Source organism: Drosophila biarmipes, chromosome 3L, assembly GCF_025231255.1.
Source record: "Drosophila biarmipes strain raj3 chromosome 3L, RU_DBia_V1.1, whole genome shotgun sequence".
Classification (NCBI taxonomy): Eukaryota; Metazoa; Arthropoda; class Insecta; order Diptera; family Drosophilidae; genus Drosophila; species Drosophila biarmipes.
Window position 1 is genome coordinate 3,478,053 of NC_066613.1, and position 18,972 is coordinate 3,497,024.

An 18,972-nucleotide genomic window follows, 5' to 3' on the forward strand; every position below is an offset into this window, starting at 1 on the left:
AGAAGTAAATGATTCATGGATACATCTGAGAGGGCTTGTGGTGCTTAATTTAATTTAACTTAATTTTTAATGGTTTTTTTTAGGCGAAATAAATTAGATTTATTATCGCTGGGTTAAAAGCTAGAGATCCTCATTCGTGCTTTAACTATTGTTTGTAAGTTCGTTTTGCGGATACAAATAATGGTTTTTATTTTCGCGAAGTGATTTTTTAAGTCACTCGAAGGGATATTACTTGTATCCTACCGGCTGCGCCAATCATGATTTTTGTTTCAAGATACATATATTAAAAAAAAGATTTTTGTTTTAATATACGTATAGCTGAATTTTTTATTGGTTAAGTTCTTTCTAGTTAGATCCCCAATCTTAAACTGATTTTACAAAATGCATTATTCTTATAACTATGGCTCTTAACGGTGACAGACATGCGAGCAGCGAAAGTGGACTTTGATTAGTAATTTTTATTGGTCAAATCTGTGGCCCGATAAAACTGTTTCTAGGCTGCATATTTTGTTTAATTTATTCGGATTAGCCAAAGATTTTATGCTGACGAATGGGTTCTCAGGCTGGACCCTTCGTCAAAATGTTCGAATATTGTTGATAAAGCCGAGAGAAGTGTTTATATTACTGGTGCCGTCGATCGAAGGCGTGGGAAAGATTGCTGTCTGAGGGGTTAAATATTTATGTAGGATTGATTTGAATAACTGCGAAAGTAGGCTCTGGGCTTATGTTATTGACAATTGGAATAATAAGTATCTTGGGATGTACAGGTTGTATGTTGGGTTTACGTTTACGTCATTTGTGCAAGATAAATATAGATGGATATCTACATTAATGAAAAAGTACTACTTAATTTACATCTATATAAAGATTGCTATAAAGTTCGAGCGTACTGTACAAAAGGATCAACTGAAAATGTTTCTAAGAATGCAATGTCGAATATTATCGGTCCTACACTGGGTTCGTAGTCCTGTTAGCAGGTTGTACAATATCTGGAAGTGTATGGGGCTAGATTGTGTCTCTTTTAGTAACACAGAATTCAAGTATATGGCATTGACTTCCGCAACAAAGGAAGCTCTTCATTTAAGTCGACTGCTAATAGAGATTGGAAGCGTTGAGGGAGATTCTGCAATTATAAGGAGATAGTTAAGTAAACAAGAAAATAAACTTTTTGTAGCATGCAAATTAAGTTTCTCACTTGTGATTTAATTAAAAAAATTTATTTTTATTTATTAATCACTTAATCTCTACTACAATTTTTTTATAGGTCGAACTTAGTTAATTCACTGCTCGTTTACTTTTTCTCGATTTGCACTACTGCTCGATTCGGATCTCAAAAACGGACTGACTGATCTCTAGTTCAATGATCAATAATCAAACCTCGGCTTAAGAGAATTTATCCCCAAAAATTGATAAAGACAATGGCTCAAGAGAGTCGGAAAATAGGATGATGCAATTTGCCAATTAAATTTGAAGTCCAATCTTGGCCGGAAATTGGTGTTTACATTAGCGGAGTTTTAGGGACCGCTTTGGGGATCTTTTTGTTTACGTTAACGGACTCGGGGCTCGCTTTGGGGATCTTTTGTTTACGTTAGCGGACTGAATGTTTACAGCATCCGTTTGATTTGGGCTGCGTTAAAATTGATCTGGCCTGGTTGAAAGAAATAGCTGACCACGGATTTATCTCGGGTCTGTCAGAGTTATTTGGAAATTGGCTCTCGGCTCAAAGTTGTTTATAAATTGGGTAAGAGCCCCTAAATAATGTTTCATTGAACACATAAAATACATAATTCCAATGGCACCCATACCGTGTTTGTAAAACGAAATACCACCCAATACAAAGATCCGTACACGAAACTAAGCCTATTTTCATCGTTCATTAGGTCCAGATTGGAATATGCTTTGCTCGTCTGCGGTTCGACTGTTACTATACATATCAATCGTATTAAGCGTCCTTTTGACTTTTTTCCTTTAAACGACATTTCGCAGAGTAAAAGCGGACCATTTACGCTTTTACTCTGCGAAATGTAGTCTCATGCACTTTTCTTTTCCACAAGGTCGTAAAACAACTAGCGCACTATTTTTTATTTGTAACCTTCTGTCCCCTAAATTAGATTTTCATTAACTTCTTTGCTTTTATAGTTCACGACAGAATAAAAACTTCGTTTGATGGGGCTTTACGAGTTATAGGGCTTATAATAAGGCATGTTTGCACTTTTCGGAATAGCTTAAGATATTTTTATGATGCTTTCAATAATAGACCAAAAATTATTATTTTTAAAAATTGTAAAATTTTTTTTTTTTAGAATTTTAATTTTTTTGTTACGTTTAATTTTTTTGAGTGATTATTATTGAAAATGGTAGGGTAAAAAAAAGAAGAAAAGAGGTTAGCCCTTGCAGTAATAATCAACGTCGGCAACACCATGTAAAAGTTTTAAGAATTGTTGGTAGCATCAGTGATATTAAAAAAGGTAACTTCCTTTCTTGTTTCATATTATTTTCCCACCAATTTTCCGATCGCTCCTATGATAACTATATGATATAGTCGTCCGATTTTGATAAAATTTAATTCGAAATTCAGAACTAATTAAAAAATGTTATTTCCAAGCTTAGAAGGTTATATGTTACAAAACCACCAAAAATATAATTTTTATTTCATTCTAATTTTCCGATCGTTCCTATGGCAGCTATATAATATAGTGGTCTGATTTTGATAAAATTTAATTCGAAATTCAAAACCAAATAAAAAAAGTTGTTTCCAAGCTTAGAATGTTATATGTTAAAAAACACCAAAGATATATATTTTTTTTTAAATTTTTCCCCGATAGTTCCGATTACTACCTGCAATAAAAAAAAAACTTTTAGGAGAGTTTCAGCCCGATAGCTTTAAAACTGAGTTTGCGTAGAAACGGACGAACATGGCAAGATTGACTCGTCTAGTGACGCAGATATATATACTTTATGAGGTTGGAAACGTCTCCTTCACTGAGTTGCAAACTTCTGAATGAAATCATTATACCCTCTGCAAGGGTATAAAAATGTTTGCTTAGATGAAAATAATTTTGTAATGCTAAACTGAATATATTTATTCAAAGTTACAGATTCATCTATTGTTTCAATTTTAGTAGAATTATTTTTAATTAGGTAGTTAAAGATATTTTCATTAATTAAATTTATACTCTGGTGTTTCATCCGAGGCTGTTATCTAAAAATTTTTTAATGTGTCCATCGGCTCAGACTTACGTTGTTGATCTGAATCTGAATCTCGGGGACGTTTTTGGGGAATATTGGTACTCTAAGTACTTTGGTTAACCTGTCCTTGATTGTTTTGAAAAGTTTTAGGATAATAATTATTTCCTGAAGTATTATTATTAGAATTATTGTTGTTTCCCAAATTCCTGTTAGAGTCGAACTTATTTTGTCGTTGCTGGTTGATATATTTGATTTGATAATTTTTATATTGGAATCACCTCTTGGTTATTATCTAAATGATAGTTGGGTTTTGTAATTGAGTATGATTTGATGTTATAAAATCTTGAAATTTATAATCTTCCTGAGAGTTTTGGAATGCCTATTTATGGGTTTATCCTATTCCTATTCCTACATCTTGGGCAGTTTGTTTTAATTTAAGAGGAGAGGAAATATCAAATTTATTCAACATAATAAAAGTTTTGATTGGTAATTTTTTTTTTTTTTGTCCTTGAAAGTAGGACTGTGTTTGATGGATTATTGTCTAGGCTCAGTTTACAACAAATTTTACTTGTCTGTTCGTCCAATTCTTCAACAAGTTTACGTAAAATATTTTTATATTTAGTCTCACGTAATTCTGCTATAATTCGATTTGGAGGTGTTGCGCTGTTGAACTCCCTGATTAGTAGGAATCTCAATTCCAGTCCTGTGGTATATTTCTCATCAAGAGTGATCTGGCTTGTCCAACTAGGAGGTTCCTGATGGCTGCTTGTATAATTTGGTTTTGGCCTTCTGATGTTGAAGGGTAATGGTAAACTAATTCATCAACTTTCTTTATAAAAAGAGTCAAATAGAGTGGGTCTCCATCGAATTTATTTATCTGCTTTAGTTGCAGAAGGAAATGATTCATGGATACATCTGAGAGGGCTTGTGGTGCTTAATTTAATTTAACTTAATTTTTAATGTTTTTTTTTAGGCGAAATAAATTAGATTTATTATCGCTGGGTTAAAAGCTAGAGATCCTCATTCGTGCTTTAACTATTGTTTGTAAGTTCGTTTTGCGGATACAAATAATGGTTTTTATTTTCGCGAAGTGATTTTTTAAGTCACTCGAAGGGATATTACTTGTATCCTACCGGCTGCGCCAATCATGATTTTTGTTTCAAGATACATATATTAAAAAAAAGATTTTTGTTTTAATATACGTATAGCTGAATTTTTTATTGGTTAAGTTCTTTCAAGTTAGATCCCCAATCTTAAACTGATTTTACAAAATGCATTATTCTTATAACTATGGCTCTTAACGGTGACAGACATGCGAGCAGCGAAAGTGGACTTTGATTAGTAATTTTTATTGGTCAAATCTGTGGCCCGATAAAACTGTTTCTAGGCTGCATATTTTGTTTAATTTATTCGGATTAGCCAAAGATTTTATGCTGACGAATGGGTTCTCAGGCTGGACCCTTCGTCAAAATGTTCGAATATTGTTGATAAAGCCGAGAGAAGTGTTTATATTACTGGTGCCGTCGATCGAAGGCGTGGGAAAGATTGCTGTCTGAGGGGTTAAATATTTATGTAGGATTGATTTGAATAACTGCGAAAGTAGGCTCTGGGCTTATGTTATTGACAATTGGAATAATAAGTATCTTGGGATGTACAGGTTGTATGTTGGGTTTACGTTTACGTCATTTGTGCAAGATAAATATAGATGGATATCTACATTAATGAAAAAGTACTACTTAATTTACATCTATATAAAGATTGCTATAAAGTTCGAGCGTACTGTACAAAAGGATCAACTGAAAATGTTTCTAAGAATGCAATGTCGAATATTATCGGTCCTACACTGGGTTCGTAGTCCTGTTAGCAGGTTGTACAATATCTGGAAGTGTATGGGGCTAGATTGTGTCTCTTTTAGTAACACAGAATTCAAGTATATGGCATTGACTTCCGCAACAAAGGAAGCTCTTCATTTAAGTCGACTGCTAATAGAGATTGGAAGCGTTGAGGGAGATTCTGCAATTATAAGGAGATAGTTAAGTAAACAAGAAAATAAACTTTTTGTAGCATGCAAATTAAGTTTCTCACTTGTGATTTAATTAAAAAAATTTATTTTTATTTATTAATCACTTAATCTCTACTACAATTTTTTTATAGGTCGAACTTAGTTAATTCACTGCTCGTTTACTTTTTCTCGATTTGCACTACTGCTCGATTCGGATCTCAAAAACGGACTGACTGATCTCTAGTTCAATGATCAATAATCAAACCTCGGCTTAAGAGAATTTATCCCCAAAAATTGATAAAGACAATGGCTCAAGAGAGTCGGAAAATAGGATGATGCAATTTGCCAATTAAATTTGAAGTCCAATCTTGGCCGGAAATTGGTGTTTACATTAGCGGAGTTTTAGGGACCGCTTTGGGGATCTTTTTGTTTACGTTAACGGACTCGGGGCTCGCTTTGGGGATCTTTTGTTTACGTTAGCGGACTGAATGTTTACAGCATCCGTTTGATTTGGGCTGCGTTAAAATTGATCTGGCCTGGTTGAAAGAAATAGCTGACCACGGATTTATCTCGGGTCTGTCAGAGTTATTTGGAAATTGGCTCTCGGCTCAAAGTTGTTTATAAATTGGGTAAGAGCCCCTAAATAATGTTTCATTGAACACATAAAATACATAATTCCAATGGCACCCATACCGTGTTTGTAAAACGAAATACCACCCAATACAAAGATCCGTACACGAAACTAAGCCTATTTTCATCGTTCATTAGGTCCAGATTGGAATATGCTTTGCTCGTCTGCGGTTCGACTGTTACTATACATATCAATCGTATTAAGCGTTCTTTTGACTTTTTTCCTTTAAACGACATTTCGCAGAGTAAAAGCGGACCATTTACGCTTTTACTCTGCGAAATGTAGTCTCATGCACTTTTCTTTTCCACAAGGTCGTAAAACAACTAGCGCACTATTTTTTATTTGTAACCTTCTGTCCCCTAAATTAGATTTTCATTAACTTCTTTGCTTTTATAGTTCACGACAGAATAAAAACTTCGTTTGATGGGGCTTTACGAGTTATAGGGCTTATAATAAGGCATGTTTGCACTTTTCGGAATAGCTTAAGATATTTTTATGATGCTTTCAATAATAGACCAAAAATTATTATTTTTAAAAATTGTAAAATTTTTTTTTTTTTAGAATTTTAATTTTTTTGTTACGTTTAATTTTTTTGAGTGATTATTATTGAAAATGGTAGGGTAAAAAAAAGAAGAAAAGAGGTTAGCCCTTGCAGTAATAATCAACGTCGGCAACACCATGTAAAAGTTTTAAGAATTGTTGGTAGCATCAGTGATATTAAAAAAGTTAACTTCCTTTCTTGTTTCATATTATTTTCCCACCAATTTTCCGATCGCTCCTATGATAACTATATGATATAGTCGTCCGATTTTGATAAAATTTAATTCGAAATTCAGAACTAATTAAAAAATGTTATTTCCAAGCTTAGAAGGTTATATGTTACAAAACCACCAAAAATATAATTTTTATTTCATTCTAATTTTCTGATCGTTCCTATGGCAGCTATATAATATAGTGGTCTGATTTTGATAAAATTTAATTCGAAATTCAAAACCAAATAAAAAAAGTTGTTTCCAAGCTTAGAATGTTATATGTTAAAAAACACCAAAGATATATATATTTTTTAAATTTTTTCCCCGATAGTTCCGATTACTACCTGCAATAAAAAAAAACTTTTAGGAGAGTTTCAGCCCGATAGCTTTAAAACTGAGTTTGCGTAGAAACGGACGAACATGGCAAGATTGACTCGTCTAGTGACGCAGATATATATACTTTATGGGGTTGGAAACGTCTCCTTCACTGAGTTGCAAACTTCTGAATGAAATCATTATACCCTCTGCAAGGGTATAAAAATGTTTGCTTAGATGAAAATAATTTTGTAATGCTAAACTGAATATATTTATTCAAAGTTACAGATTCATCTATTGTTTCAATTTTAGTAGAATTATTTTTAATTAGGTAGTTAAAGATATTTTCATTAATTAAATTTATACTCTGGTGTTTCATCCGAGGCTGTTATCTAAAAATTTTTTAATGTGTCCATCGGCTCAGACTTACGTTGTTGATCTGAATCTGAATCTCGGGGACGTTTTTGGGGAATATTGGTACTCTAAGTACTTTGGTTAACCTGTCCTTGATTGTTTTGAAAAGTTTTAGGATAATAATTATTTCCTGAAGTATTATTATTAGAATTATTGTTGTTTCCCAAATTCCTGTTAGAGTCGAACTTATTTTGTCGTTGCTGGTTGATATATTTGATTTGATAATTTTTATATTGGAATCACCTCTTGGTTATTATCTAAATGATAGTTGGGTTTTGTAATTGAGTATGATTTGATGTTATAAAATCTTGAAATTTATAATCTTCCTGAGAGTTTTGGAATGACTATTTATGGGTTTATCCTATTCCTATTCCTACATCTTGGGCAGTTTGTTTTAATTTAAGAGGAGAGGAAATATCAAATTTATTCAACATAATAAAAGTTTTGATTGGTAATTTTTTTTTTTTTTTGTCCTTGAAAGTAGGACTGTGTTTGATGGATTATTGTCTAGGCTCAGTTTACAACAAATTTTACTTGTCTGTTCGTCCAATTCTTCAACAAGTTTTCGTAAAATATTTTTATATTTAGTCTCACGTAATTCTGCTATAATTCGATTTGGAGGTGTTGCGCTGTTGAACTCCCTGATTAGTAGGAATCTCAATTCCAGTCCTGTGGTATATTTCTCATCAAGAGTGATCTGGCTTGTCCAACTAGGAGGTTCCTGATGGCTGCTTGTATAATTTGGTTTTGGCCTTCTGATGTTGAAGGGTAATGGTAAACTAATTCATCAACTTTCTTTATAAAAAGAGTCAAATAGAGTGGGTCTCCATCGAATTTATTTATCTGCTTTAGTTGCAGAAGGAAATGATTCATGGATACATCTGAGAGGGCTTGTGGTGCTTAATTTAATTTAACTTAATTTTTAATGGTTTTTTTTAGGCGAAATAAATTAGATTTATTATCGCTGGGTTAAAAGCTAGAGATCCTCATTCGTGCTTTAACTATTGTTTGTAAGTTCGTTTTGCGGATACAAATAATGGTTTTTATTTTCGCGAAGTGATTTTTTAAGTCACTCGAAGGGATATTACTTGTATCCTACCGGCTGCGCCAATCATGATTTTTGTTTCAAGATACATATATTAAAAAAAAGATTTTTGTTTTAATATACGTATAGCTGAATTTTTTATTGGTTAAGTTCTTTCAAGTTAGATCCCCAATCTTAAACTGATTTTACAAAATGCATTATTCTTATAACTATGGCTCTTAACGGTGACAGAGATGCGAGCAGCGAAAGTGGACTTTGATTAGTAATTTTTATTGGTCAAATCTGTGGCCCGATAAAACTGTTTCTAGGCTGCATATTTTGTTTAATTTATTCGGATTAGCCAAAGATTTTATGCTGACGAATGGGTTCTCAGGCTGGACCCTTCGTCAAAATGTTCGAATATTGTTGATAAAGCCGAGAGAAGTGTTTATATTACTGGTGCCGTCGATCGAAGGCGTGGGAAAGATTGCTGTCTGAGGGGTTAAATATTTATGTAGGATTGATTTGAATAACTGCGAAAGTAGGCTCTGGGCTTATGTTATTGACAATTGGAATAATAAGTATCTTGGGATGTACAGGTTGTATGTTGGGTTTACGTTTACGTCATTTGTGCAAGATAAATATAGATGGATATCTACATTAATGAAAAAGTACTACTTAATTTACATCTATATAAAGATTGCTATAAAGTTCGAGCGTACTGTACAAAAGGATCAACTGAAAATGTTTCTAAGAATGCAATGTCGAATATTATCGGTCCTACACTGGGTTCGTAGTCCTGTTAGCAGGTTGTACAATATCTGGAAGTGTATGGGGCTAGATTGTGTCTCTTTTAGTAACACAGAATTCAAGTATATGGCATTGACTTCCGCAACAAAGGAAGCTCTTCATTTAAGTCGACTGGTAATAGAGATTGGAAGCGTTGAGGGAGATTCTGCAATTATAAGGAGATAGTTAAGTAAACAAGAAAATAAACTTTTTGTAGCATGCAAATTAAGTTTCTCACTTGTGATTTAATTAAAAAAATTTATTTTTATTTATTAATCACTTAATCTCTACTATAATTTTTTTATAGGTCGAACTTAGTTAATTCACTGCTCGTTTACTTTTTCTCGATTTGCACTACTGCTCGATTCGGATCTCAAAAACGGACTGACTGATCTCTAGTTCAATGATCAATAATCAAACCTCGGCTTAAGAGAATTCTGAATTTCGAATTAAATTTTATTAAAATCGGACGACTATATCATATAGCTGTCATAAGAGCGATCGGATAATTGGTGGGAAATAATGTGAAACAAATTATACCTTTTGACATATCATCTTATTATATTGGGAACATAAATGTTTATATTTTTTAGAATTTCGAATTCAATTTAATAAAATTATTGATTATTTTTTATAACTGCAAGGGTATACAAACTTCGGCTTGCCGAATTTAACTTCCTTTCTTGTTTCATATTATTTTACCACTAATTTTCCGATCGTTCATATGAAAGCTATATGATATAGTCGTCCGATTTTGATAAAATTTAATTCGAAATTCAGAACTAATTAAAAAATGTTAATGTTTCCAAGCTTAGAAGGTTATATGTTAAAAAACACCGAAGATGTAAGTTTTTAAAAAATTTTTCCCGGATAGTTCTTATGAGCGCTATAACATATAGTTTTCCGATCTGGCTGGTTCCGACTTATATACTAACTGCAATAGAAAGAAGACTTTTGGGAAAACTTCAGCCCGATAGCTTCAAAACAGAGAGACTAGTTTGCGTAGAAACGGACAGACAAACGGACAGACGGACGGACAGACAGTGACGCTGATCAAAAATATATATACTTAATGGGGTCGGAAACGTTTCCTTCACTACGTTGCAAAACTTCTGACTGAAATCATCATCAAGCTCGGACTAAGGTTTTTCGCAAGGCTTTTCCGTACAAAAACTAAATGCATGAACTATATTTTATATATTCTTTCTTGGATTTTTATCAAAAAATTGGGAAGGATAATGATTGTTGGTCCATTCATGTTTCTGGGCCTACTACTCCATATAAATAATTTCGGAGATTTTGTATAGCCCACACTATGGTTAACATTATATTCTTTATTTGTGGCATTCTCGGTTTGATTAATGTTTTAGAAACCAATATAATTGGTTTATCATCCTGTGTTAGTACTGCCGCGATAGCTACGTCTGGTTCGTCTGTTATCAAAACGAATTTTGTGGTAAAATCTGTCCAATTACATTTTCTTTACAGCTGATTCGTCAGCGTTAGAAACCTATCGTTTTGTTTGAAACCTATCTATTTTCTCCTTCCGTATACCTTTTTAATGCTTTTATAACTTCGAAATTTTCTTATATTTCTTCTAATCAGATATTTTGTAATTGTGGTAATAAGACCAAGAAAAAAATTTCTTACTTTTAAAATTAAGATTTCTGGCGTTACATTTTCTTATTTGATGCGTTGGGAAAATTGGTTACCAAATAATATATATCTATGGAAATAACATGTTTTAATTAGGTCTGAATTTCGTATTAAATTTTATCAAAATTGGAGACTTCACTGCGTTGCAAACTTCTGACTGAAATTATTATACCCTCTGCAAGGGTATAAAAATTATTTACCAAAGTTTATTATTTCTTATAACTGGAAGGGTATACAAACTTCAGCTTGCCGAAGTTAACTTCCTTTCTTCTTATTAGTGTTTTTCCTCGATTATGTCAATTCATTTCTTTTTCAGAACTTTTAATATTTTTGTACTTGACGTAATAATATAATTTATTTAACTTTGCCCTCTGTCTCTCTCAACTCTTTAGTTTCAATATTTTTTACTTTGTTATTGACGGATAAATCGACGTTGAGTTGTTTAGTATTTTTAAATTTTACACGATTAATTATTTCTTTAAAATTTTTCCAGCTTCTCGCATTAAAGGAATATTGTAATGAAGCTTGTCGAATAAGAAGATTTTAAAATGTGTTATATATTGTCGAATTAACAATTATTGTGATCGGTACGACCTCTTACCTCGTTAAGAGGTGTTTTGTTTGATATCAGAAGTTATTACATATTAATAATTTCAGTCAGTTCTTTGTATTTATATTGCCGGATCGAAAAACTTTTTTAAAAAACTATAATGTTGGTGTTTTTAGACACATTAACTTCAACTCTTGGAAATATCATTCTTTTATTATTGCACAATTTTGAATACAAATTTAAAAATCAGACGACTATATTCTACAATTGCCATAGGATCGATTGGACAATTACTGTTATAATAATACAAAGACAAAGATACAAAAAATAATAAGAAAATAATACAATTGCTACTAATTCTATAGTTAGTTTTTAGTTTTCTAAAAATCGCAAAGATCTCGACCTACAATGCTTCCGCGGAAACGACCTGCAGGGGTATAGAAACTTCGTTTTTTTGTAATACCGTATAAAAGGTTTAAAAAAAAAGTTTTTTGGCTAATAATAATTTATTTTTAAAAAGTTTTAGTCGATGAAAAATTATTAATGCTTCTCTCTTAATTAAAAAATATTTAATAAGAATTTTTTGTTATCAAACTACTGATGAATAGTTTTGTGCATTCAAGTAAGCAATGATGTCTGATCATACAGAAGAGAAGGGGGTTGCTCTTTTTATCGCATTATATTTTTCAAAATTTAATTTTTATGATTAAAGTTTTAGATTAAAAAAAATCGTCCGATCTAATTCAGGTGTAAATAGAGCAATTAATTAATAGTTGGTAATTTTATTTATTTATTTATTTAGTATTGTCTATTATACATACAAGTATTTATAATATAATAACTAATTATAGAAAGGAGTAACTAGCTTCTTAGGCCATCGACTCGATAATTAATATAACAATTTGTTTCAGTAAGGGCTTATGGATAAATAATAAATAAGATTTATAACATGTCGTGCTGTTTAAATTAGGTGTAACTCCAGGTATAATTGTATGGCACGGCTGCCGTTCGGCTAACCTTTCTCCATATGCGCTGGGACCCAGAGTAGCTTAATTTTGGCACTGTTTTATAAGCAGAGGCGATGAATTTTACATGGGAGGTTGCTGTTATTCTATTGCAGATGATACATCTTCCTTTTAGGCCGAGGGCAACTTTAATTGCTTTTATAATGGCTAGTGCTTCTGCGGCAAAAACCTAGTTAGATAGTAGGCACAACGAAAAAATTGTTCCGGGTTCGTTTACTACTGCGAAAGAGGTTGTGGTTTCGGACATAGATCCGTTCGTATAGAACCATTACCGATTAGAGTAGTTGTCGGTAATTTACTGGAATAGCCGCTTAAACGTTGTGACTGGTGTCCTGGATTTTTGCAGAACATGAAGTAAAGTGTCAATGACCGTGGAGCGTTAATTCCATGGGGGAGACGGAATGACTTTATTTCATCGGTAAGGCTTTCCAATATTGTATCTCTTCACAAACTGTATACATCTTCGTATAGTGGATTAAACTTTGAATTGCCTTCGATGCTTCAGGGACACGTCGTAGAGTTTGCAAGGATTAGAGCTTGTTGAGCACAAGAGTTTTGGTATCAGCTTGAAAGTGGTTTGGGCTACTCTGGTTTTAATATCCGGTAATCCGTCTTCGGCCAGGAAGCATTTCGTTGGGGTCATTGGAAAGGCGCCAATACTCCGTCTCACAGCAGCGTGATAAGGAGGTAAGATCTTATTTTGGTTAGGCGGCGCACACCATCCTTAGATAGGGAGGCCATACTCGATTTTGGACAGCATCAAGGCTCTCGTCGCTTGTATAAGTGTGGGGTAAATTAATGAGCGCTTAGTTGTTAAGAATTTTATAATGTTAAGCCTATTGTTAGGTTTTATCCTATGTTCTATACAATGTTGATTGAATTTGAGTCTTTTATCGAAAGTCAGGCCGAGAATTTTAAGAAATGGTACGAATTTTATGTCTATGTTATTGAAAAATAATGATGGATATGTACAGTGAAAGAGTTTATATTTATTTACAGCAAAGGTAGCACCGGAAGTGTTTCTCCATATTTGGATTTCATTAAGAATATCTTTGAACTCATTGTTGAGCGAGTTGGTATTCTTACATCTGTTAAAAATAATGGCATCATCTGCATAGATTGAAAGGTATCTGCTAAAAATAATGGCATCATCTGCATAGATTGAAAGGTTAATTTGCTTATATCTTAAAATGATTTTATTTAAGAATTGGAAGGCAATCATGAACAACCCCACAGAAAGGGACGATCCTTGTGGGGTGCAGAATATAGAATTTAGTGTTGTTTACACTTACTCGGATTTAACGGTTGATCATAAAAGCCTTTGATAAGTTGTCTTTTGACCTACCCCCCACCGGAAAAGTCAAATCAAAAGCCCTTTCGGAATCAGTTGCCAGAATGGATACATGATTTTTGGCGAAAGGCATCAGATGCATAATGGTGAACTTGCAGTAGAGAATCAAGAGTGCTATGCTGTTGCTTAAAAGCTGTTTGGTGGGGGCTGAAAAGATTATTGATAATATTGTAACAAACCACATAAGTCTTTTGGATAACATGTTTTCAAGAGTCTTGCCTAAACAGGGAAAATGGGTCTAAAGGAAGGTTGGTTTATGAGGTTTTAAAATTGGGATTATAATGGCGGATTTCCATACGTGGGGGTAGGAGCCTTTACCAAGCATTTCATTGTACATTTCTAATAGGCGATACTTAGCTTCTGAAGGCAAATGTTTGACCATTGGGTACGAAATCAAGTCTATACCGGGAGTTTTACCTTTCGAGTACTGAAGGGCCTATTCAACGCTACGGGTAAAATTAGAGTCGAGATCAGTAGCAGATGCGAACAAATTGGTTACTGTGTATTCCTACGAGAGAATTTATTCTTTGCGGGTCTTGTGTTGGTGGGAGAAGATGTCGTCCTTGGAATAGTCCGACCAAAAGTTCTCAAAAGAGTCGTAAATGTTTGTAGAGTGATGCAGCTTTCCATCTTTATACTTAATTGTATAAACTTGTATTCTTAGTAGAAGATATAGTGCTAATTTTTGATGTAAATCGTTCAAAGGATTCCCGTTTTTCTATTTTAGATTTGTATTTAAATAGGGCATTGGATTTCCTGTAATAGATCAGAGCAGTAGTGCTCCTGGCTTGTTTATAAGTATGCCAAAGGGATTGCTTTTGTTTCCTTAGATCTTGAAGCGTATAATTCTACGAAGGGACAATTCGCCGATGTAGACAGGGTTTGGTTTGCGGGATTGCTGCTTTAATTCCTTTTATGATTTTGGCTGCAAACAGATTATGTCGTTGGTTGAAGGAAAATTAAAGCTATCTTTGCATTCGGCGCGGTGCAGATTACCTTATATTAAATTTCGTAGATATTGGAATATTTTTGGGATTTGTTTGCAAATTAATGTGTGTAACTATAGGATAGAGATCACTTCTATATAGAGAGTCTTTTACGGACCACTTACAAAAAGGGAACAATGATGCGGAGGCTAAAGTAAGGTCAAAAGCCGTAAAGGAGTTGTGGGTAGAATGATGGGTAGCTGAGCCATCATTAAGAATAGTCAAGATTGACTTCTTCTATTTTTGCCCTCTTGAGTTATATGAGGTTGACCCCCACATTGGACTCTAATTGGCACGTCTTTCAACGCATGAAGTTTGGTGTGTACCCGCGATTTTTAACGGAGTGCTAGGAAATTTCGACTTTAGGTGGGAGGCTATAGAGTTCAGAGGTTAATAGGATGACTCCACTAGGCTTGGACACACCATGGTAGGACTTCAAAAATATGTACACGTCCGTCACTTTTTGTGATTGAAATCTCTAACATAGATTATTTGTTTCCTGGTAAGATCTACTATTTTGAGTATTTCATTGGCTGTAGGATTTCGATACCTAAAGAGCATATACTTACACTTATTGGTATAGGTTTATGAGGAATATCTTTCCGGATGAGTATGCTAACGCCGTGCTTAGCATAGCCATTAGAGATTGAGTTGTAGAAATATGCAGTAAATTGCTTGGGGGAAGCAACATTCGTAAGGTTAGCAATTATGTGAGTTTCCTGCAGGCAAATAACATCCGGCTTGGTATCGTTAATCAAAAGTTGTAGTTCGTGATAATTTTTAAAGTAACCATTCATGTTCCATTGTACTAGTGTATTGGACATAAACGGGAAAAGAAATTGCATATTATTGCGTTGAGATCTGGGATAGACGAAATTATAAATCACTCATAGAATCGTCAGAAAAGTTATTTTTATGTTTTTGGGTATTCGATTTATTTGTGTGTGAAGTTGAAATATAATGATTAGAAGACGTTGTTGGACTGTTTGCTTCATGTTGAGCATGAATTTTTTGTAATAGTGCAAAAGATGCAGGGGATAGGTTATATTTGATTTGATCAGGTAAAGCGGTTGAGTTGGATTGATAAGATCTTGTGTGGGTAGGGGAATGGGGGATAGGGGCTGAGGGAGAGAGAGGGGAAATGGAATGGTAGTTGTTTGGGGTTTCATTGGAGGAGATGTTTTTGATATTGTCATTTTTTTGTTTAGGTTTGCGTTTTTGCTGCGTTGATGTGATAATTTAGCTTCCGAAGAGTAGGAAGCCGAAAAATTTGTCGTTGTCTTGAATATTGTTTTGGATATTACTTGGGGATAGTCGGGAGGAGGCCGAGTGCTCACCAGCACACTAACATATCCCACGATAACCATTATTCCAATTGTCAATTCCATTAGTCCAGAGCCTACTATCGCAGTTATTCAAATCAATCCGAAACAGAAATCTTTCCCACGCCTTCGATTGGCGGCACCAGTAATACAAACACTTCTCACGCCTTTATCGACGCCGGCATACATAAACAATACTCGAACATTTAAACAAAGGGTCCAGCCTGAGAACCCATTCGTCAGCATAAAATCTTTGGCCAATCCGAATTAATTAAACAAAACATGAAGCCTAGAAACCGTATTATATGGCCACAGATTTCACAAATCAAAATTATTAATCAAATTCCACTTTCGCTGCTCGCGTCGCTGTCACCGCCAAGAGCCATAGTTATATGTAGGAATAATGCATTTTGTAAAATCAGTTTAAGATTGGGGAACTCTTGAAAGAACTTGACCAATAAAAACTCCGCTATATATTAAAAAAAATCGTTTTTATACCCTTCTAGAGAGTATAATTATTTCAGTCAGAAGAACACATTGAAGGAGACGTTTTCGACCCCATAAATTATATATATTCTTGATCAGCGTCACTAGACGAGTCGAACTAGCCATGTCAGTCTGTCCGTCCGTTTCTCCGCAAACTAGTCTCTAAGTTTAAAAGCTATCGTTCTGAAACTTCCCCAAAAGTCTTCTTTCTTTGCAGGTAGTATATAAGTCGGAACCAGCCGGATCGGACAATTATATCTTATAGCTCCCATGGGGAAAAAATTAAAAAAATATATATCTTTGGTGTTTTTTAATACACACCTTTCTAGGCTTGGATGTACAATTTTTAAATTTATTCTGTATTTCGCTTTAAATTTTATCAAAATCGGACGAATATATCAGAGTGGTAAAGTAATTAAAAAAATGATATCTTCGGTGTTTTTTAACATATAACCTTCTCGCCTGGAAATAACATTTTTTTATTGGTTTTATTAAATTTTATCAAAATCGGACGACTATATCATATAGCTGCCATAGAAACGATTAGAAAATTAGTCGGAAAATGTGAAAAATTATATAGTTCTAAATTTCGACTTAAATTTTATCGTAATCGTATGACTTTATCATATAGCTGTCATAGGAACGATTGGAAAATTGGTAAGAAAATAATATGAAACAAATTATAGCTTTGGGGCTTTTTGACATATTATCTTATAATATTGGGAATATCATTTCTTACATTTTAAAGAATTTCGAATTCAATTTGAAAAAAATAGGACTACTCTAACATATAGATGTAAAAAAATGGTCTAAAAAAAGAATCCAATAATTTTTTTTTAATATCACTGAAGTCAGCCACAATACTTAAAAATTTAACAAGGTCTTACTTAAGTTGATTATTTCTTATAACTGCAAGGGTATACAAACTTCGGCTTGCCGAAGTTAACTTCACAGATCGGAAAATGTGTAGGAAAATAATATGGAACAAATTCGGTGTTCTTTGACATATTATCTTATAATATTGGAAATTTAATTATTGATATTTTAAAGAATTTCGAATTAAATTAATTAATCATCGTGATACTCTAAAATATAGCTGTCAAAGAAACGCCAGAGAAATAATAAAATATATTTTTTTTAATGTTACTAAAGTTATCAACAATCTTTAAAAATTTCACACGGTGTTATTAAACTTGATTATTTTTTATAACTGCAAGGGTATACAAACTTCGGCTTGCCGAAGTTAACTTCCTTTTTTGTTTCATATTATTTTTTTATATTATTTTCCCACCAATTTTCTGATTGTTCGTATAGCAGCTATATGATATAGTCGTCCGATTTTGATAAAATTTAATTCAAAATTCAGAACTAATTTAATTATGTTATATTCAAGCGTATGAGGTTATATGTTTAAAAACACCACAGATATTTTTTTAAAGTTTTTTCCGACAGTTCCTATGGGATCAGATGTTCGATCTGGGTGGTTCCGAATTATATACTACCTGCAAAACAAAGAACACTTTTGAAAATGTTTCTGCCCGATAGCTTTAAAACTGATAGACGGACAGACGGACGGAATGACGGACAGACTGACATGGCTAGATCGACTCGTCTAGTGATGCTGATCAAGAATATATATACTTTATGGGGTTGAAAACGCCTCCTTCACTGCGTTGCAAACTTCTGACTGAAATCATTAAACCCTCTGCAAGGGTAGAAAAACTTAGAATTATTAATACACTTACGGACGCTGAAGATAAGTTAGTGAACATAGAAAAGGCAACATACGTTTATAATCACTAAATAACCTATGATACCACAGGTAAAACTCCTGCCTAAATATTAGTAAATCCAAGAAAGAAAGAAAAAGCGTGCAAAACCAACAAGAACTTTAGATAGATAAAATTAATAAAGACCGCGATGAACATGAAGTAGATCTGGAATACACTAACGTTCAAAAGGAAATGAAACGTAAAACTAAATGAGTAAGCTCAATCAAAAAGACCGAAGAGTAAGAGCAAAAAGACGAAAGACACTGGCATGAAACTAATGGAGGTCATAAAGTAGTAAAAAACATAAATAAATTAAAAAAGGTTAAATGCAAATTCTCTCTCATTCCAGGGAAATTGACAGTACTGATTCTGATAATGAAATGTATCATGATAGTGACATGGACGAAAATACCATTAATAACAGCTCAACAAATTAGCATTACACCCATTACTTCGAACAACGGTTATTTACTTTTAAACACAGGGACTATAAAAAAACCTCTAAAGTATGAACATCATATGATTAAAATAAATCAAAATAAAATATTTGAAACATATCAGGAACTTATAAAATACGTAAACGAATTTAAAAACGTACCATAATTGAAACAATTGAAGCATGAAATCAAGGGAATTACTTAGTCATCGAGACATAAACGGGGATTAAACTTTATAGGGACAGCTCACAAATATCTATTTGGAACATTA